The sequence below is a fragment of the Etheostoma spectabile genome, unplaced genomic scaffold (assembly GCF_008692095.1).
Source record: "Etheostoma spectabile isolate EspeVRDwgs_2016 unplaced genomic scaffold, UIUC_Espe_1.0 scaffold00004708, whole genome shotgun sequence".
Taxonomy (NCBI): Eukaryota; Metazoa; Chordata; class Actinopteri; order Perciformes; family Percidae; genus Etheostoma; species Etheostoma spectabile.
In genome coordinates, this window is record NW_022603182.1 from 1 (window position 1) to 23,085 (window position 23,085).

The following is a 23,085-nucleotide window of genomic DNA, read 5'->3' on the forward strand; positions in this document are numbered from 1 at the left end:
TTGTCTGCCACAACACACAGTAATGTCCCATGAACATTTCGCCAACACTCTCCACAAAGACACCATCGCTTCTAGGACTCTCAAATCATGCAGAAGAGGCTCAAACACTTTTCGTAGCCACAAGTCTTCAGGTCATTTGAATTGCAGAGTAAACCCAGCTGTGAGTGTGAGAGCTACCGATGTTTGTATGGAATGTTTGCAAGTGCCCAATAAACAGAGCACATTTGTGTTTCTTCCTTGATGTGCCAAGTGGATTGGCCACCTCAAAAATCATCAATATAGAGTTGAATGGCAAGTTTTAAATTCTCTGATGAGACAGCAGCTTATTGCCTTTACAAAACAGACCATCACCGATAGGTTGTGTATTTGCCATCTTTTGGACAGACAACTGCAAAATCTGCTCCAATACATCCCTTTTTTTGAGAAGCTCCTGAAACAGTTGAGGATGGGACATACATAGTTGAATTTTGCACCCGCAACACGATACTCAATTGGTTTCCAGAGGGAAATTTTGCTTTAGTAAGATTTTCTTCGTTTGCTGTTGACAAAGGCCCGTCTCTTGAAGTGCAGCTACTAAGCACATCATTGGTGACAACTGCATTAACAATTTCCGCCACAACCTCACTGTTGACATACAATTGTGTTTCTGTAGTAGGAGTCTGTGTCTTTAAGTACTGCACTGGAGAGTGACCGCAATTGATCCAAGCCTTGTAACATTTATGAGTAGCAGTCTCTGAGACATGAAGGACAGTTTGTGTTTTCAAGAGGAGAGAAGCCAAGTTGTCTTCAAGCTGTTTCTTCAGAAAATCTATGTTTTCACTTCTTCATTTGGTTCATCATTGCTGCTAAAACATCATTCGAAATGGCCTCATCATGGGATTGTGTTGGTCTTAAAACTGTGTCCTTGAAATCATTTATCCCAAATGATTATGGTTTCTTGATTTGTGAGAATCAATGTTGAGCAGACGTTTGACTGGAATGAACAGTCTTTAAATGGCACTGTACCATTTCATGTTTCCTTAAATGTTGTCTTAAATGTGATACAATGTCTGGCCATAAGGTTGTGTAAAAGTACAATTTGAACAGTGGAAAGCAATATTTGGATCATTTGCTGGCTTTGGTTGGGGTGGGGTGTATTCTGGTAAGATGAATTTTCAGTGCATTTTGAGAAGCAAAATGCACATACAGCTTTCATACAAACATGGCAGCGGGCTGATTCTGCTGTGCTGACTGTGTACAAGATGATAATGACGGAGAAGACGTTTTTTGATTGACAGTGGAAATCACAGAGTTTACAATTCCATGTCATTTTGAAGCCTTGCAACAATCTGCAAAGAGATTGAAAAATTGTGTTCACTTACATTTTGTTGCATGCAATGTTCTACATAATCTATCTACTGTACACTCTAAAGTAACCACAAGATGCGTTGTTGCTGTTTAACTTACCATTTGTTGCCTTAGGCCTCACTTGAAGCTGTAAAGGACTTGCTTTCCTAGGACAGAAAAAAAAATATGTTCAGTCTGCTGAGCAGAGGAAAGAAAATGCACTAATAACCCCTCCTGCATGACATGTCAGCTATGCAGTGGCATAAAAAGTACAATGTGTCTTATATTTGGTGTGTAGTCAAAGTATAAACTGCAAATATGGAAATACTTAAGCACAAGGATCTTAAAATTGTAGTTAGGTAAGCCTACATGAGTAAGTGCACTACATTGTTTTTTTCCAACTCTAACCAATAATGTTTGATATAAACATTTACTTAATACTAATTACTAACTACTTATATTTACAATTGAATTAACATAGTAAACATTAACATTTTTCCAATCGCAAAGGTTTGTACATCCAAAGTTAAGTCAAATGGCAAAGGCACCCACACACACACACACAAAATAAAAACAGAGCTGTTACACTTGTGGGAAAATGCACCCAGACCTTACAAAAAGTCCCGGCTAAGCCGCCAATTACCCTAAATCCACAAAATGCCTTACTTATAAACATACATTTACACATACATAATACAATAAACATGTTTAACATTCCAGTCTAGTACATTTTTAAAAGTCACATTAAAATAATTTAGCTACGCCAAATGACGCAAATAATGTTAATATTTAGGCAAGATAACATTGCTTTGAAAACCTCAATTTTAGTTACGATTTAATTGTAGAGAGACCTGCCTCCATAGACACGTGCAATAGTGGCTGGCGACATTGCGGCAGCAAGCTACATGCGTTGGCCCTGACATGACAAAATGGCTTCGGTGAAAAGGGCCTATTACACTTGACGTTAACTCACACACTACCATGCTTTCATTAAAACACCTCTTAACCTACAATTATGTTTAGCCATTAACACATAAAATTACTATTGCAAAGACATTTTCTGAGCAACAAGTCTAATTTTATTGGTCATACCAGTCCTAGTCTATTTGCGTTGCCTAAAATTGTCTTACAGAGAATGTGGGGATGACCTCATGCCCTGTTTTTTTTTTTTTTTTTTTTAAATGGGGGGACATCTTTTGAAGAACGTGCTCTGTTGGTGCATGGATTAATGTTGCCTGCATACCCTTTGAAAGTCAGGCTAAACTGAACTGAGAAGGAAGAAAAACGCTTTAATTAATTACTTTATTTATAATGCCAAATTTTCTGTTAAATACACTGACTATGACTCAAAACCAATCACTAATGTTAGCTGAGTGTATATAAAAGTCAGACTCCGGTTCTCTTTTTAGCCGAGGCATACCAAACAACAGGTAGGCCTAGCTAACTAGCTAACGTAAGCAGTAGCTGTCACTAAGTTAACAGAGCGCGTCCTCACAATACCCCCCACGGAACAAAGTTGGCTTGCTAGAAACTTACAACACTGGCACGTTATTGTTTGTGGCTAAGAAAGTAACTGTAGCGATAAAGTAATCAATATAAACAAACTATTATTAACCTTACTGTTTCAACGACACACGAAGCTCTCCAGCAGCATCCCCACCGTTCGAGACTGGCAAGGCGCCGGAATGACCGACGGACGTTAACGCTGTGTCCTGCTGATGGCTGGCAGCGCAGGATCAAAGGAGGCGCTGGGGCAAACTCAAATCAAACGTCAACCTCCTCGGTACATATTTAGGCACCTGGAACTTGAACTTTAGAAGAATCTGCAAATTCCCTTACAAACAAATCCATATTTCTCAACATTATGTTACAAGTGTGCCTAATAAATGACATGAACATGTACATATTAAGTGTTGATAAATTACTTGCACAGAGGTTTGTAGATTAATTTAGATTATGTTTTTATGCAGGTTGTTTTAATGCTAATCACATACTTTTTAAATAAAATTGATAAGATTAAAACAAATTCAAAGAAAATACCTCCTCACATGCACACGCACTGTTTCTGGACATCATTTTTAACTGTCCATTGGATTTTGGCTATTCACACATTATTTATTCCAGTTATAAAATCATTTTTGACCTTTTCATAATCTGCCTGTTGAATCTTAAACTTTAAATTTTGTGTAAATTCATTATTAGACCCAGCTAATTAGCTAGCAATCACGCCAATAGGTCCCAAAACGTCAGTTAGAGAGTAGATACGGTAAACATTATCTTTGTAAAGCTTGACAATTATTCCCAGCAAGAACCAAGCAGTCCCATCTTGTGTAAAATCCAAATTTCTTCAAAACTATACATTTTCAGTGTGTGGCTGCTAGCTCCTTGTTTGTTGTTATTTCTTGGAAACACACACACAGAAACTGAAATACACAGAGCGGAAGGTGAGGTGCAAAGCCTGACATCACGTCGCAGATGTTAGGCTTTATCCTGAAAATGTAGGCTACTTACGTTGATCCAAACTACAATCCGATCTTTTCAGCTAAGATTTGGACCCCTTTCAAATGGTCCTAAATACATATCTGATTTTGTGCAACATGCCCACCCGCCTGTTTACAGCCACAACCAAACTCCTTGCTGTCAGAGTGTTGTTGTTCTTGACATCTTGAAATTCTGGATGCAATCTGTTTCAGTGAAGACATACATGTTACAAGCCCACCACTCCTGGCTCCAACTCTCCATACACACACCTCAGAAGCCATTGCTTCACAAAAAGTTATTACTAAAAATGTTCGCTCCCTTTCACCACATTCTCTTTAGCATCTGCTCACAAATTTGCTGACTTCCACTGCACATCAACTTATAAATGAAAATGTAAACGCTGACTTCAATAATCTCAATGTTTACTTCCTTACAACAGAGTGCTGAATGCTACAGGTTGGTTATTGTTCATTTTCGCATGTGTGTTACTTCAGGAGTATGACCGCTTGTGTGAACTTGCAGTGTGAACAAGTGCTGGTTGTGCTCAGGTGTATCAGTATTGAATTTGAACCCATTTATCCATTTTATAACTTCCAGCAAGCCAGCTTTCACGCATGGTTAACTCCAAGTGGTCATGTCTAGAATACCAAAAAAAAAGTGACCAGGTGGAATTATTACCAGTCCTATTTCATATATTAAAGTGGTGGCTACAGTCAATGTGTCCAACATAATTTTTGTGCTGTCGTTATGCATCTTTGAGTGTAACTATTGATCAGGCCCTGTCATATAGCCATTAATTGGCATGTGTGACCTCTTGCTTGATATCCATTTGTCCTGGTGGCTTCTACAGGACAATGCGTCTCAGTTGTTGTCTCAGTTGTTGTTGAAGTTATAAAATGGATGAATGGGTTCATATAGTAAATGTATTTAATTGCAGTCTTAGCTACGATTGCTTTTGTGGCAGGATAATAGATTTGTGTATGTGGTGCACAGGGAGAAGTTTGCCTTCACGGCCCAAAGTTACTGTGTTCAAGCCATAGACCGTTAATAATATACGGTCTATGGTTCAAGCACGGCCAGGGACTGCGCCGACTGAGTTTTGGAGCGCATCCAAACCGTCACTGATGATCCAAACGCGCCATCGGCACGCTCTTTGAAGACGTCAACCTGGCCAGCAAAAGCGGAGGCACACTGCAAGACGCGAAACATATTTCCGTTGTGTGAAAGACTATGGTATGTATACAAACTTATGAGGAGATAGAGATGGTGTCATTAGTTTGCAGTGTTTAGCGTCGACGTTTGCTATTTCACAACTTAATACCAAAGATATATTCCGCTCAAGCTTGCTCTATGTTGACGGTAGTTTTACTTGACAAATGCTAACGTGACGTGGGCGTAGCTATATTGCTAACATTACCCTGCTAAAATATGGGATATCCTGTAACAAAATTATGGAAAACATTCCTGACCACGCTGGTGGTCAGTGTCGAAAACGTTACGTTAACCCGCCCAGCGGCATCTTTGAAATGTTGACATTAACCAACCTCCCATATAGCTATACATTTTTTTTGACCATGAGTTTAGCTTGTTTAGTTAACTTAGCTAGCTTGCTAACGTTATCCATTTCATGGTTAGCAAACATGCTTTTCACTTTAGCATCATGGTACCGTCATAAAATTATAAAACTAAATTAAATCTTATTTTACAGAACATATATCATCGTGTTTAAGACAAACCCTACTGCAATTTAATTGGCTTAGTGTTTAGCTAATGTAAAAGCTGTAAAATTACTTATTTAGCAAGTAACAATAAACTGCATAGAGATGAAAATGGTTCAGCTGTGTTTGGTTTAATAATTAGGCTTTAAGATTAGTTCTTACATTTTTGGGACTACTTTTTTTTTATGTGGGATGACCTTAATAAGCCATGTGGTTAGGAACGTCATGTATGACATTTTTACCTCACGGTTATAGTGACCAACATTATCAGGGTTTTCTGAATTATCATATTTTTAAAAGTATGTTCAATATGTTTAGAAAGCACTCATAGGCCTATGCAAGCTGAACTAGTTTCAAAAAGCGTTAGTGTTTATCATATTATACTACATTTACCATTAACGATAATCGTTACATCCCTACATGTGGTGCAGAATAATTTTTGATGATCTTGTTGGCTAGCAAAGTAATATTTTCTGGTATAGTTTTGCATGATTAGTGCCCACAAAGTGAAAATTATTTATTTAAATTGTATTTCATGTGAACTATCAATCTCCATGGTCTTTTACTAAATAATGTAATCCTCTCTTTTCCTCCTAGAAATGGCATCTAACTTTAGACTACGTGTGGTGTTTGAGGATGGTGCCAATTGAAAGGATGGTGCTTCCAGAGCGGCCATATTCTGTCAGCCACCTCAAATCTTTACTGATGCAACATTTCAGAATTGATGGCGAAATTGAGCTCCAGTTTCAAGATCCCCAGTCAGACATAATGTGTAGTCTGACCTGTACTGATAACCTTTCAAATAAAGGCACAATCAAGATATTAATGGTACAGCAAACGATTTCTAACTCTCAACCATTAGAGGATATTCACCATGTATCTACCCCACATCCTTCTGGATCATCAAGTGAACATTTTTGCTTGCCAACCTTTTCTCATGACTTGGACCTAATTCTAAGTAAAGGAAATGAAGAATATTTCAAGCATGGAAACCAGCTAATTTTAATTAGAGAGCAAAGACAAGAGATTCTTGAAGTTGTAGCAAGTGCATTGTATGCTAAAAATGTCTGCCCAACGGAGAGGGACTTTGAGGAAGCTGCAGAGGCCTTGATCAAACAGTTCCCATGCATTGCAGATCGAAGTACACCAAAAGGATGCGGGGGGTGGAAGATTGGTCTGAAATTCAAAGTAGGCAAATGCAAAAGTACAAGAGAGAGGGGAGGATGCACAGAGGTTTCAGAGAAGACTGGCAACTACGTCACTGACATCCAGCCATCTCGTAAGCGTCCTTGCATGGTTGCAGTCAGTTCTGCACAGTTTCCTCAAGGAAAGAGTGAAGAAGATCTTGAAGAGCTAAAAGTCAGAATGGCCTTAGAGATGAAGAAAGTACACAAAGATCTTGCTGCAATTAACCGCTGCATGGGAAAGACTTTTGCATTGAGACGGCACGAAATTATAAATAGCAGCACCGCTATAACCACTATAGCGAGGAGATGGCCAGCCTTGTTTCTACATGCACAGGTAACTGTATTGCTTGCAGGATGGATTGTTTTATCTGTGAAATGCTGTGACACCTGTTAGGCAGTTCTCACTCTAATTGTACCAGGTTGATTACATATCAGTGTCCATGAGCCTTCTGCTAAAAGGCTGCTCTTAAATGTTGTTTATATCTATATATAAATATCTACATTTTCAGTTTTTGTCTATTCTTGCTGTCTAGTTGTGTGTAGTAAACCTTTAGATTAGATTAGATAGATTAGATAATACTTTATTCATCCCACAGTGGGGAAATTCCCTTGTTACAGTAGCATTTTCTACAATAGAAGCAAAAACAAACAAGTAAACACACAAGAAAAACAGGAAAACAACAGCCAATGAGCAGAAAGGTAGACTGAAGTAAAGTGGCGTCAGGTATTGTAAAGTGCAGTTGCCATAGTACAAGAAAACAATATTGCAGTGTAAGTAAGTGACTTTAATAGATCTTTTTGACATTTAGATTTGTGCTGAATTTCAACGTGTCACTAACCAGAACCTCCTGCGATCATTCTACGATGGACTCGACAAACACTCAGAGCGGTTGTTGAATCTGTCTCGTGAGAAGCTGCATGGCAAATTTGGACATCGGTTGTCAGCTATTCTGAAGCTCTATGATGCCAAAGTGGTATGTAGTTTGTGTTTACCCCTGATATCTGACTGTAAAAATTGAGTAGCAACTTGTATTTAGTTAGTGGTAGTGCTTGTGATTTACACACTGTTTACATAAGTCTGCTTCTCTACCCTTCCAGCAAGCAAGGGATGTCAGCATGATAAGAACAGCTGCACTCCATTGTCTCCCAGTTCTTCTTGGTGAGGATGACTCTGAAGTGTTCAAAGTCTGCATGGTGAGTAATTCCAAAGGCCATAACTCGTGTTGTCCCAACCAGAATTATTATGCGTTTACTAGTAAACTGGTAAATCTTGTGACCGACGTATGACCGACTGCTATCTGTTGTGGAATTTTTCTCACGTTACTCCCCTCTGTGAGCGTCTCCATCTAGAAACTAAGCTGCACGGTGCAGGGAACAACTCTGGCTGGCACATGATCAGACGGTGGTTTACGAGCAGTAAATTGACTTTGCAAAAAAAAAAAAAAAACATTTAAAATATCGCTCAATCATGCAAATTTGATCGTGGGAAGCCTTATGCAGCCCTAGCCTGAGACGTTACATGTCATTTAGCTGACGCTTTTATCTAAAGCGGCTTACAACTAGGGGTTAAGTGTCTTGCTCAGGGACACATTAGTTGATATATTGCAGTCAAAATCAAACCCAGCTCTCCCACACCAAAGGCATGCGTCATACTCACTAGGGCTGCACAATTAATCAAATTTTAATCACGATCAAGTGATATTTTAAATCCGTGATTTCATATTACGTTCCGGGGGTTTTGCAAAGCCCGTCTGCCGCTCTGTAAACCACTGTCTGATCACGTGCCACTCAGAGTTGTTCCCTGCTCCGCGCAGCTTAGTTTCTAGATGTAGACAGTCACAGAGGACAGAGCAACGTGAGGAGAATTCAACAGAATAGCAGTTGGTTATACGTCCGTCTCAAGGTTTACCAGTTTACCTGTAAACGTAATATTTTGTCCCAGCAGTGACCAGTGCTACTTGGTGCTTGTTAGTGTCTCTTAGCTAACAGGGCTCTAGAGTGCGAGTTATATTTTTCCCAGGTCACCCCGGTGCACCTTACGTCCTCGCATCCGCTGCCTCTCCACAAACGAAGCAATGTTGTTTATGTCGATATGGTTAAATTTTGCGTTACTTGACCCATGTCCCTTTTAATCACACACGTATCCCCAGCAACATGGCGAGACACAACGGCCGCCGGTCTACACTTCTACATTTGTCCACAGTTTTAATTGTTATTAACACAGCTGTATATTGTTAAGCATGAGAGGCAAACCTGTATTTGTACCAGTGTTTCCGCTTGTAACTGCTATCGCGCTGAACACGGCAAAAAACACAGAAGAAGTTATTGAATGCAACTAACTTGAGTTCGTTGAGTAATAGCGTGAGACGGAGGCTCCTGGACGTGGGCGAGAGATGTGACCCATGGCCAGAATATCATAGTTCATAAAAATGCAGCACAGTGGCGATACAGACATTTCATACATACGTGTGTAACTCCACTGACCCTCCATTCGTGCTGGACCCACTCATAATGAGTCAGCCGTCACTCTGTGAGTAGCGTCCATCTCCCTCTCTCTCCCTAGTTCTTTTAATCAGTTATTTTTGAAAACAAGTGAAGGTACATATCCTACGCTATTTTCAGATAGCTCGTTTTCATTAACGTGTGTTGCAGCTGTGTTTATACAACATACAACTTCAACATAAGAAGAATGTAGCATTATATGGATGTGAAAGCAGTTATAAATAGCCTACTTGACAATAAAATATGTTTTAGTTCAACAAATAATCATGATAATTAATCTTGATCTCAATATTATTCAAAATAATTGTGATTATCATTTTGGCCATAATCGTGCAGCCCTAATACCCACCACATGCATGCACAACAACAAAAAATTGCCTTCTGCATTTTTGTTTTGCTTTTCCCTCCATTGGACCAAACCGTGATGTCTGAACCGAGGTATGAACCAAACCGTGACTTCTTTGTACCGTTCCACCCCTAGACGGTGTACAAAGTCAATTGCGCTGGGTGCAAGATAGGGCCCAATACGTACAAATATGTCTGGAAAATAATCCTGTAAGTAAACTTATTCTGTTAAGATTTGGTTATGAATATGTCAATTTTTTTCTTTTTCTAGGAAGCGGAACAAAGAACTTTGGACAACAGTAACAGTCCAGTCTGCATACTGTCAATCGTCCCTAATGACGAAGAGGAAATGGTCTTCCTGCAGCCATGTCAAGTCAACATAATCCTTGAAGGCAGAGTGGTGACATCCCCCCTCCATTCATGGTCTGATGCATTCATTTACCTATTTGGGCTTATCTATGTTTTGCATCTTAGGTACCCCAAGTCTATGATAAAGACCTTTCTCTTTATTCAGCAAGTATTCTTGCACATTGATGCAGACAACCTCAGACCTAAAATATTGGCCTTGAGCAAGAAACTGTAGGGTTTTTCTGAGCCAGAGTTACTGTATGTCTTTTTTCCTTTGTCATTTGCTCCTTATGTTACTTTATGCTTTAATGTGTTCATAAATGTGTGTTTTTGTGTGTATGGTAGAAATGCTGACTGTATTTTGTACACCCAGTATAGCTCAGCTATCTGTAAAACTTTGAAGCCTATTTTTATTTAATACATAAAAACTTAATAAATGCATTTTGAGAAATATTTTACTTTTTGTAGGGTATCTTTTCTTTTATGGTTAAACACAATGTGTATAATAGAAACCATTAAGCTCTGTCATTTGTGCACTGATGCTTTTTCCTGTGGGGAAAAAATATTTTGATGTTGTAATAAGCAGAAAGTGATTCCTGGGATAAATTTTTTGTATATTTACTGCTTTGTGTTTTTTAGCAATACAAGGGGAAAAGAAGTTTGAATTAAGTTTTCTTTACACTTACTGATAGTTTAGTAGGGCTTGCTGTAACCCGACACTAAGATTCCTGAACAAGTCTGAGAGGACCACAATTAAAAATAATCCAAATTCATAGCATACTTGCAACTCATGTTGTAATTATTGTTTCTATTGTGTGAACACAATTTTTTCATTTTGTCGAAAAAGAAAGTAAGTTCTAGTCACATACAAATGTAAAAACTGAGTAGATATTTTTACAATTGGTAAGTTCAACAACTGTACACCTAATGCACAAACTCTATGCTGTCCATTGAGTTTAACTATATATGCCATTTTAACCCTAAATATTAATGTATCACATCAAACATAACACAAGTTGTATGTATCACTTCTATCAAATATTTTAAGTGAGACAAACAAAGAAATGGAAGTTGTTCTCAAGCTTTAAATTTAACGTTGCTTTGACTAGTTAAAACTTAATTATGTGTACTAAAACATAATACATTGGTAAAAACACAAAACATTGTGGCAGTTTTACGATAAAACAGAACAAAATGGTTGTGTTCAGCATAACTCTGGAACTCATGTTGTAATGATGTGTTTTTAGTGTGTAAATTGAACACTTTTTAAACATTATGTTGAACGAGAAAGTAACTGCTTGTCAAATGAACATTAAACAACTGAGTAGATATTTTTACACCAATTTTTAAGTTCAAACATCTTATACAATGTAAACCTAATGCGCAAATTCTACGCCGTCCATTGAGTTTAACAATATATGCCATTTTTACACTAAATATTAATGTATCAAATCAAACATGACACAAATTTTATGTATCACTTCCATTCAAACATTTTAAGTTAGACAAAGAAATGGAAATTGTTCTCAACCTTTAAATTTAACGTCGCTTCGACTATTTGAAACTTAATTATGTATACTAAAAAAGTATACGTTGGTAAAAACAAAACATTGTGGCATTTTTATGTTAAAACAGAACAAAATGTTTGTGTTCAGCATAACTCTGGAACTTATGTTATAATTATGTGTTATTGTTGTGTTAAGTCAACACAATATTTTCATTTTGTTAAACATGAAAGTGACTGCTTGTCATATGAACATAAAAACATTGGGTACATATTTTAACATCCTTTTTTTAGGTTTACTTAACTATCAAAATATATGCTAAGTGCACAGTATATGTGTTGTTAATTGGTCTTGAATTTATTAAGTGACGTTGACGTTATACATTTCAGTAGAATGAACTCAAAACTCCAAAAATGTTAACTTAACATAAAAAGATTATGTCAACCTCACATGAGATGACTTTTTGTGTCAAATGAACATAAAGTTTTTATGCTGTTTTGACAATTCTGAACGTTTGTGTGGACGTAACATTAACATTTTGTGTCACGGATGGATTGGGGTTTACAGTGCAGGAGACAGGCCAGTAGACCAGACGTGGAGGAGGTTGTAGGGGGCCAACAACCCAGCAGCAGGACCGCTACCTCCGCCTTTGTGCCAGTGTGGCAGGTGTGCCCACTTGAGGAAGGATATCTGAGATGAAGAAGTAGTCCCACAGAGGAAGGATATATATACACTCACCGGCCACTTTATTAGGTACACCTGTCCAACTGCTCGTTAACTCTTAATTTCTAAGCAGCCAATCACATGGCGGCAACTCAGTGCATTTAGGCATGTAGACATGGTCAAGAGAATCTCCTGCAGTTCAAACCGAGCATCAGTATGGGGAAGAAAGGTGATTTTGAGTGACTTTGAACGTGGCATGATGTTGGTGCCAGAAGGGCTGGTCTGAGTATTTCAGAAACTGCTAATCTACTGGGATTTTCACGCACAACCATCTCTAGGGTTTACAGAGAATGGTCCGAAAAAGAAAAAACATCCAGTGAGCGGCAGTTCTGTGGGCGGAAATGCCTTGTTGATGCCAGAGGTCAGAGGAGAATGGCCAGACTGGTTCGAGCTGATAGAAGGGCAACAGTGACTCAAATAACACCCGTTACAACCAAGGTGGGCAGAAGAGCATCTCTGAACGCACAGTACGTCGAACTTTGAGGCAGATGGGCTACAGCAGCAGAAGACCACATCGGGTGCCACTCCTTTCAGCTAAGAACAGGAAACTGAGACTACAATTTGCACAAGCTCATCGAAATTGGACAATAGAAGATTGGAAAAACGTTGCCTGGTCTGATGATTCTCGATTTCTGCTGCGACAGTCGGATGGTAGGGTCAGAATTTGGCGTCTACAACATGAAAGCATGGATCCATCCTTCCTTGTATCAACGGTTCAGGCTGGTGGTGGTGGTGTCATGGTGTGGGGAATATTTTCTTGGCAATCTTTGGGCCCCTTGGTACCAATTGAGCATCGTTGCAACGCCACAGCCTACCTGAGTATTGTTGCTGACCATGTCCATCCCTTTATGACCATAATGTACCCAACTTTCTTACTTTCAGCAGGATAATGCGCCATGTCATAAAGCTGGAATCATCACAGACTGGTTTCTTGAACATGACAATGAGTTCGCTGTACTCAAATGGCCTCCACAGTCACCAGATCTCAATCCAATAGAGCATCTTTGGGATGTGTTGGAACGGGAGATTCGCATCATGGATGTGCAGCCGACAAATCTGCGGCAACTGTGTGATGCCATCATGTCAATATGGACCAAACTCCCTGAGGAATGCTTCCAGCACCTTGTTGAATCTATGCCACGAAGAATTGAGGCAGTTCTGAAGGCAAAAGGGGGTCCAACCCGTTACTAGCATGGGGTACCTAATAAAGTGGCCGGTGAGTGTATATATAAGTTTTAGGTCATTTTATGGTTGCAACCCGCCACAAAACGCAGTAGAAGAAGAAGTTGTATTTAATCTCTTCTCTGTCTCACACATGAGGGGGGGGGGCAAGAAAGACAGCAGGGAAGTCACATCTGGTACTGTACCTTGCTGTCTCACTTATCTCTTCATGGTACAGCCCTCACGGGTGTGACTGTGTGTGTGTTTGTGTGTGTGTATGTGTGTGTGTGTGTGTGTGTGTGTGTGTGTGTGTGTGTGTGTGTGTCCTGAGCTCCTCTCTCTTTCCCTTCTGTGTGCCTCCATGTCCCAGAATGCCTGTCACTAACCAAGCTCTGGGGAGTCCTTATGTTCTTCCACCCAGCAGTTTTTCTTGGATTAGGGTGGCTCCTAAATCCTGGTTGTCATTGTGGTCCTTCCCCGCACCCTGCTACGCCCTGCTATGCCCTGATATGCCTTGCTACACCCTGCTATGCCCTACTATGCCCTACTATGCCCTTCTATGCCCTGATATGCCCTGCTACACCCTGCTACGCCCTACTATGCCCTGCTATGCCCTACTATGCCCTGATTGCCCTGCTACACCCTGCTATGCCCTACTATGCCCTGTTATGCCCTGCTACACCCTGCTACACCCTGCTATGCCCTACTATGCCCTGATATGCCTTGTTACACCCTGCTACACCCTGCTACGCCATCCTATGCCCTGATATGCCCTGCTACGCCTTGCTATGCCCTGCTTCACCCTGCTATGCCCTGCTATGCCCTGCTACACCCCCCCACCTGGCCCCGTCAGACTCCACCCACCAGGAGCCTGGGTGTGTCCCAGGTACCTTCCTAAAAGGAGTTTCTCCTCGCCACTGTCACACTCCTCCTTTCTCCGGAGGAAACTACTAGAACGGTTGGAGCTTTGTAAATGATAGAAAGAAAGAAGGTTTGCAGTGAAACAGGAAGTGTGTCTCTAGTTTTGGTTTGGTTATTATTTTAGGGTTTATTGATATAACAGGAAGTTAATATACGTGAGTCAGCAGAAACCGCAGTCTGATCTGAGAAATCCTGTGACCTTCAGCTTCAGATCTCTGCAGATCTCTGGAGGAGAGTTCAGGGAGGGACTGATCTGGGACGAGTACAGCGAATGCTTTTACTTTCTGTCTGGACATCAGCAGACTAACAGCCTCCTCTCTGCTTTAAGGTTAGTTACATGGTTGGTTGGTTTATCTCAAATGATAAAATTATTTAACAATTACAACTGTGTAATTACACAGCACTTTGTCTATTCTATTGTTAATTTATTTTTTAATTCAACTTTATTTGTTAAATTTTGTTTTGACAATCAGAGCAGGTCTAGACCACTCTATAATTTACAGATAGAGCAGGTCTAGACCGCTCTATAATTGACAGATAGAGCAGGTCTAGACCACTCTATAATTTACAGATAGAGCAGGTCTAGACCACTCTATAATTTACAGATAGAGCAGGTCTAGACCACTCTATAATTTACAGATAGAGCATGTCTAGACCACTCTATAATTTACAGATAGAGCAGGTCTAGACCACTCTATAATTTACAGATAGAGCAGATCTAGACCACTCTATAATTTACAGATAGAGCAGGTCTAGACCGCTCTATAATTTACAGATAGAGCAGGTCTAGACCGCTCTATAATTTACAGGTAGAGCAGGTCTAGACCACTCTATAATTTATAGATAGAGCAGGTCTAGACCACTCTATAATTTACAAATAGAGTAGGTCTAGACCACTATATAATTACAGATAGAGCATGTCTAGACTAGAGGCTGACATTTTTTCGGGAATCCCACGGGTCACGGGATTCCCGTGGGATTCCTGCAGGATGGGAGTCATATTTACTATTAATCACGGGATTTGGACGGTACGGGATAAATGGTTAACGGGAGCAGACGGGAGCGGGAATCAACCAATAGCAAAGACGACAAAAAAATCTAAATGCACCTAAATGCAAAAAAAAGTAAATGCACCATTTTGTAGTTTCCTTTTAATACGCCTACAATGTAACGCCATTAAAAAAAAAAAACTACACAACCCAGTTGTCCCAGAAGCCATCAGTGCTTTTTGTCACGGCTTACCGCCGTAATTCAAAGAGCAGTGATGAGGGAGCTAACCGCCGCGGAGAAGTCGATGTGGCAAAAAATGATTTACAGCGCAAAGTCAGAAGTAATGACATGTCTATTAAGTTCACAGAACTGGTCGGAAAGTCTGAAATATTAATTAAGTTTATGAGAGTAGAATGTGACGGTGATAGCACGATGTACGCTGCTTGTAAGACATGCTTAGTCTTAGTCAAGTACGCAAGTGATTCAGGGACCGGCGGTCTGAAGAGGCACACTGGCAAGGCAAATTCGGGAAAGAATCAGCCAAGCATCGCTTCGTTCATCAAGCAAAAATTGCCGTCAGGTGTCAAGTCTCGTCTGACCGACAAAATTGCTCGCATGTAAATGGGAGCGGTACAGGAGCGTGAGTCAGTTTAAACAGGAGCGGGATGGGAGTGGGACTCAATTTACCAGGAGCGAGATGGGATGGGACTAGTTTTTAAACTTTGGTCTGGGAGTGGGACGGGACAAGATTTCTTTCTATGGGAGTGGGACGGGACAGGAGCGAAAATCCACTCCCGTGTCATCCTCTAGTCTAGACCACTCTATAATTACAGATAGAGCAGGTCTAGACCGCTCTATAATTTACAGGTAGAGCAGGTCTAGACCACTCTATAATTTATAGATAGAGCAGGTCTAGACCACTCTATAATTTACAAATAGAGTAGGTCTAGACCACTATATAATTACAGATAGAGCATGTCTAGACCACTCTATAATTACAGATAGAGCAGGTCTAGACCGCTTTATAATTTACAGATAGAGCATGTCTAGACCCCTCTATAATTTACAGATAGAGCATGTCTAGACCACTCTATAATTTACAGATAGAGCAGGTCTAGACCGCTCTATAATTTTACAGGTAGAGGTCACATAAAACACACACTCACACTCACAGATTTTAAACCATGCAAGTAGACACAGGTTGGTGTAACAGGGCGTAACCTTTAAATTTGACTAATTTAGTGATCAGTCTGTGTAATGTCGAGTCTTGTCAACCAGAAGAAAAAGGGTTGAGCTGTACCGGAGGTAAAGTTACTCCACCCTCCTCCCCATTCTCCCCCACTCATGTACGGGGGGGGGGAAGAACGGGGAGAATCCGGGACTCACCGACAGGAGGCAGACCATACCCCGGTTACTGCTTTGCATCTAAACACACTGAATGATGTAAATGTGAAAACTATGGGAGAGAGAGCAAATTGTTCAATATTTTCTCATCATTGTCCCCCCGTGCTCCTCTCTAACTGTCTCCATTCCACCACATACACACTCATTGGAAAATCTGAGCCGTCTGAAAACGGGACGATACGTAAACTGGGATTTGGGAGAAACAGTGCTTGATATCTTATTCCATTCAGCCCAATAAACGCCAAAGTCTTGTCTTTGGTTTAAACTTGTAATCATGTTTCTACGTTAAAATATGGCGATACAGCACGGTCCCAAAGAGGGGGGGGGGGGGGGGGGATGTTGCCATTGAAGCACATCAACTCTCTAAATTGGTATAACTTCTTTCCAGGATGTCACTCTGCTTACAGAACTCAGATCTTAACTCACAGACTACTAACTTCTTTCTGTTGTCTGCAGCAGGTTTTCTGTTGCTCTAGCATGGATCCAGGTCCAGGTCCACGTCCAGATCTCACCATCATGCTTCTGGGACAAACCACAGTCGGTAAATCTGCCTCAGGGAACACCATCCTTGGACGACCAGGTTTTGTGTCAAAACGATCCACCAAATCAGTGACAACACAGATCTCTACACAAAGTGGACCTGTGCTTGGAAAACAGATCTCAGTGATCGACACACCCAGAAATAATCGGGTCTACGAGGGAGATTCAGACCCTGTGCAAGGACCTCCTGAAGTTCCCCAGACCTCGTTTGTTCCTGATAGTAATTAACCAGATCAATTCACAAATGATCATAAGAAAGCTGTGGATGCAGCTCTCAGTGCCATTGGAGATTGTGAGAAACACAACTGTCACCTGCTCTTCACCGGAGGAGATGACCTCGACAAGACGTCATTGGATGAGTTCATCAATGAAGATCCAGGAAGTTGTCTTAAAAAGCTTGTTAACAAGTTTGAAGGAGATATAATTTGTTCAACAATAAAATGGAACCCAGGAACAAGTCAGAGAGCTGCTGGAGATGTCAGGCCACCTCAGAAACGGTGAGTAAAGATCTCAAACAGAAACATTTAATGACTGTGTATAGTAGATCAGCTGATCTGCCAGAGTTTTACTGAGTTTTACTGTCAGTGAGTGAGGGACAGACGCCCACTGGACAGTGGGACCATTGGGCTGTGATTTGAAGTCTTTTTTATAAAGACCTTAGTGGTCCCCTAATACTGTATCTGAAGTCTCTTTTATATAGACCTTAGTGGTCCCCTAATACTGTATCTGAAGTCTCTTTATAAAGACCTTAGTGGTCCCCTAATACTGTATCTGAAGTCTCTTTTATATAGACCTTAGTGGTCCCTAATACTGCATCTGAAGTCTCTTTTATATAGACCTTGGTGGTCCCCTAATACTGTATCTGAAGTCTCTTTCCCGAAATTAAGCCTTGGTGCAGAACTACAGCCACTAGAGCCAGTCAAGCTGACACAACATTTTTAAATTCTATTTATATTTTGTGTTTCAGATCCAGTTGATGATTTGGGGGAGGAAATGAGGGAAAGGAGGATGGTGCTGCTTGGTCTCCCTGGACATGGAAAGAGCTCATCAGGAAGCACCATCCTGGGATCAGAATGGTTTGAATCAGTCTCTGGCTTTAATTCAGGCACTACTGGGACCGCCTCCAAGTCAGCCAGGGTGGAGGGTCGCCGGGTCCAAGTGGTCGATACTCCAGGATTCACTGGACAGGTTCTTTCTCCAAGAAAGCTGTTTGAAGAGATCATGAAGGCAGTAGGAAAGGCCAGTCCAGGACCTCATGCCTTCATCATCGTGGTAAAGTTGGTAGGATCTTTGAAGCAGAAATCAAACTGTTTAAGATTCTGACAAAGCTGTTCACCAGAGATGCTTCTAAACATATGATGGTCCTTTCACTCATGGAGACGCACTCAGCGGAAGGTCCATGGATGATAATATCCAGTCCAACCAACATGTCTCTGCCCTGGTCTCCATGTGTGAGGTAGATTCTGTGTGTTTGACAACACAAAGAAAGGAAACAGGGTGCAGGTCGGAGACCTTCTGGATAAAATAGATCAGATGGTAGAAGCTAACGGTGGAGGACACTACACTGATGAGATGTTCAAGGATGCTCCAAACATCCCAGTGAAAATTGCCATAAGATGGCATAAAATCGGTGAGTGGTTCAAACGGAAGCTCAGGAAACTTGATAGAAGAAGCAATGGGTATACTGTTCTTCCTCAAACAGATACTACTGAGCTCTATAAAATAGATTAGTTTCAGTTAAATAGTGGTGAGGGAGCGAGTCTTAAGGTCTTCCCACACCGGGGCGTTTTTCTTCGTGCGATTAATTCAACAATAAATGATTGGCATGTCAATATATTTTTCAAACTGTTATTTTAGTATTTTCCCAAAGAACGTGAATATAATGCAACGATAAAGCCGCGTAATTTCATTTCCAAACATCAACCAATCACGTTGTGTTGTTAATGAATTCATCATACAACACGGAGGCTGTCTCTCTCTCTCTCTCTCTCTCTCTCTCTGCATCTCCCGTCACTTCCTCTCTCTCTCTGCCGTCCCACCAACGTTGATGATGACCTGGGGCCAAAATCCAAAACCTGTATTGAAAACCGTCGCTAACTTGCATCTCTGTGAATAGTTTTGTGATTATTTTGCATATTATTTTCCTTTATTCGTCTCACCCCTGGTGAGCAAAGGCCTTTAGTAGCAGTGGGGGATGCAGTTTCACTGACTACACTGAAAATTAAATAAATATTTTTCGGAGGAAAAGTACTTAATGTTTTGGATCATAACCCAGGTCAGATTTTCCTCCAGCGATATTTCTTTTCCTGTTATGACAAAGGCAGGACCCCAATTCTCTCTCTGATTGGCTAACCCTGGCGTTCTGACCTCAACCTAAACCTCACAAATCCAACCAACGAAGAGAACTAGCCAATCCGAGGCAGAGTAGTGACTTCTTTGGTTCAAGATGAAGAAAGATTGGGTCTGCGTTGACTTTTTCAGTCTAAAACCATGAAGACCTTCATTGTTGCTGAACCAGAACCAGTAGCTCGGAGAATCTATCCAATCCAACTTTATTTGTTAAGTGCTTTAAAACAACCAACGTTGACCAAAGGGCTGTACAGTGTTGAACGAAGGTTCTGTTGAAAACCCCAAAATAGCAGCTAATACTTACATATATACATATATGTATATATATGCATATATATATACATATATATATACATATATACATATATGTATATACATATACGCAGTGATGTAGTGGAGGCTAAACGCACGTAAACGCCGTTTATGCACCTCTCAAAATTCGGAAATGGCGTTTACCCACCTCCAAAGTGCGTTTACCCACCTCTGAATAGCCTATTGTCCCAAAGCCATTCTAAATTAAGCTTATGTCGTTTTAGTTTCATATTGTTCATTATTAGTTTCATAGGTTGTTAAACCTAAGACGAAGTCCATCATATTGCGCTGCATTACTGTCAGTGTTGACTAATCTCTTGCGGTGTTTGGGGCTGTGAGCCCCCAGCGTTGCCTTCCAGGCAGCGCTACCTGTAATGTACTAGGATTGGGCAATGGTTGGGTGCCTTGAAGTCCCGGTCGCAGCGCTGCCTGGAAGTCAAAGTTGAGGGCATTAAACATCAAGCAGGAAGCGGCAGACTAAAGTCAAAGATTCGTCGGTCATGTCATACTATCCTACATGTAGTTAATGATGAATGGGTTTGAAAATGGTAAACATGTGACTTTATGTCAGATTGTTGTGTCTTGCAAAATGTGTGTGAAGCATTAAATATGTGTAGACTTTTGGGGACTTGAGAAGAGGTTTTGCTCTGTGTGTCAGTTTAAATAATTGTTCTATGCATGTCATTTTATTGTGTTAGCAATTGGAAAAAACTGTATTCACCAACTATTTTGTTAATCAATTAGTTGGTTTGAGTAATTTTTGTTAAGACAAAGTAAAAAGGTCTTTGATTCCAGCTTGTTATATGTGAATATTTTACACATATTTTTGTTGTCTCTGTTTTGTCATTTAGTAAACTTTATAGATTTCAACCATATAATTCCTTCTTGAGTCTTTTTAACAAGAACTTTGATTAATGTATGAACTGAATACTGATTGTGTGACCTATGAGGGAACAACCAGTGATAAATTGCCTGTAGCAATGTCATTCAATTCAATTTTTCAATTCAATTTGTCATCAGGGTGCACCGGTAGACCGTCCCGGTAGACCCTGATGACCCAATGTCATCAGGGTGCACCGGTAGACCGTGGCCCCCCTTATCGGTGATCGCGTCGTGGTCCACCTGATCGCAGAATTTATAGTTTACCCACCTCTTTTTTTACCACTACACCTCTGCATATACGTATATATATATATATATATATATATATATATATATATATATATTTCTTAAAGTGTGGTAACCCACAGCTAAATGATTTGTTTTGCTTTGATGTATGTGTATGGACTAAATATCAAAAACAGCTAAAACTATAACATAGGTGCTAGGTGTGACCTAGTGTGCCAAAGGTCAAAAATACTGTAACAATGGAAAAATACAGATCGTGTCTTCTGCTGTTGCCACCTGTGTGATTACGCAATAGTGGAAATACCCTGATTTCTGGGGGGGGGTTTAGCCTTGACTATAAATATAAATATGAGTTGATGTGGACTCTTTTGCATGGCTTCTTATCTCTCTCCGCTCTGCTCTGCTCACCCACTTACTGTTTTTCAGATTTTTGGACTCTTTTAGCTTTTAGGGCAGGAAGGGAAAGAATATTACTGCATTTTGTACTTGTTTTTGATTATTCATTAAAGACTAAAACTACCTGAGCTCGTTGTGAGCTAGGGGACCAAAAGACTTGTATACCTTGATTTTAGTCAGTACATTTATGTCTCTCTTACCTCGGTCGTCCGAGGGCAGAGGTTTTCCTCCCGTGAGGGTAGTTAAGACTCCTCTTTAATCTTCGGGGGGGCTGCCACCCGGCGGGGATTGACTTTGACAGTCAGACCTCCTGTCATCTCCTAGTGGGGTTGCATTCCCCCATCCGCTCTGCCGGTCAGAGCCACCGAGCGTGACCAGATCAGCGGGGTGCTGAGGGGACGATATAAGGGAGTCAGTCCTTGACCAACCGAGAGAAGAAGAGGGACAGTAGGGACGGGGTCGCTGAGGGGACAATATAAAGAAGTCAGTCCTCGACCAACCGAGAGTGATACGACGCCTCAGGAACTGTCACCCCGTTTGACAGAGAAATACAAAAATACAACACTACATTATTACATGAGTAAAAGTAATATAGCATCTTGTTTTCAAGGCGGTCCTTAAAGGCAAGAAAACACAGAACCGTCCAAATTAGGGGATCTGGTGACAGTTGGTTCATCCTTTAACACTTACTGTACCTTTAATGATTAGGAATTTGTTTCCATTAATGATTTTTGTATTTTTGAATATTAACAAGTTATTGATTCTTGATGTTATGTTTCTACTGAAAGTTAACGAGCTGCAATATGAATCAATTAATAATTCATTCAGTAATTACGCCTCTAATAAACGTTTATAATGTCAAAACTGAATCACATGTTATAACATTTCTACATGGATTAATTTTACCAAATGTTTTATTTCTCGTGTTTCTGATGTCAGTTTTAAAAAGCGATGATGTAAACACAATATAAATGATGTCACATTGCTGGATGATTAAATATAATTTGACTTATTTCATCTTTTTTTAAGTAATGCAACTCTTCACATAGACACAGCTTTAAGTTTGTAATCAGTAACTCAACGTGATGTCTGAACATGTTTATCTTTGTATTCTGTTAGATTAGTTCAACATGATTCCAATGTTTTAATAATCGGTTGATAAGTTTGTTTTTAACTGATTCCATTGAACAAATAAATAAGAAACATGTATCTCTGCTTAGTTTTGTCTTTTTTCAATGTTGGATGTTTTATTGATTGTTAATCACAATCAGAAATACTTTATTGATCCCCGAAGGGAAATTCTGTGTTATAGTTGCACAAAGTCTATAAATGTGAAAGTAGAAATATGATATAATGATGAATATATATAATGATTATTTAATAACCTTTAAAAAAGCAGAACACAAAAGTTAGTCCCCCCTTCTCCTCCAATGTGTTTCCTTTATTTTCATGACTATTTCCATTGTAGAGTATCACCGAAGGCATCATAACTATGAATGAACACGTGGAATTATGGACTTAACAACAAAGTAACTGAAATCATGTCTTATATTCTAGTTTCATGAGGTAGTCCCTGGAATGGTCCCCCCCCCTCCCAGGTGGGCCTGGTCAGGGTTCATTAGTGGAGTTTCTTCCTTATTAGTTAGGAGTTGGGACCATCAGTTGTGTTGTGCAGAAGTCAGGTTGATACACAGCCGACAGCCTATTGGATAACTGGTAGAACTGCTGAGCATTCTGGGAACTCCTTCA

At 40.2% G+C, this 23,085-nt stretch overlaps 1 long non-coding RNA gene across 1 annotated transcript; it reads right to left on the bottom strand.

Moving 5' to 3' along the window:
* Positions 1-2,658: 2,658 nt before the first annotated feature.
* Positions 2,659-22,542, bottom strand: LOC116677253 (uncharacterized). Its single transcript, XR_004328951.1, has 3 exons — positions 22,414-22,542; positions 4,136-4,140; positions 2,659-2,671 (listed from the first exon to the last, which is right to left on the bottom strand). It is a non-coding gene; the product is annotated as an uncharacterized LOC116677253 (long non-coding RNA).
* Positions 22,543-23,085: the final 543 nt, after the last annotated feature.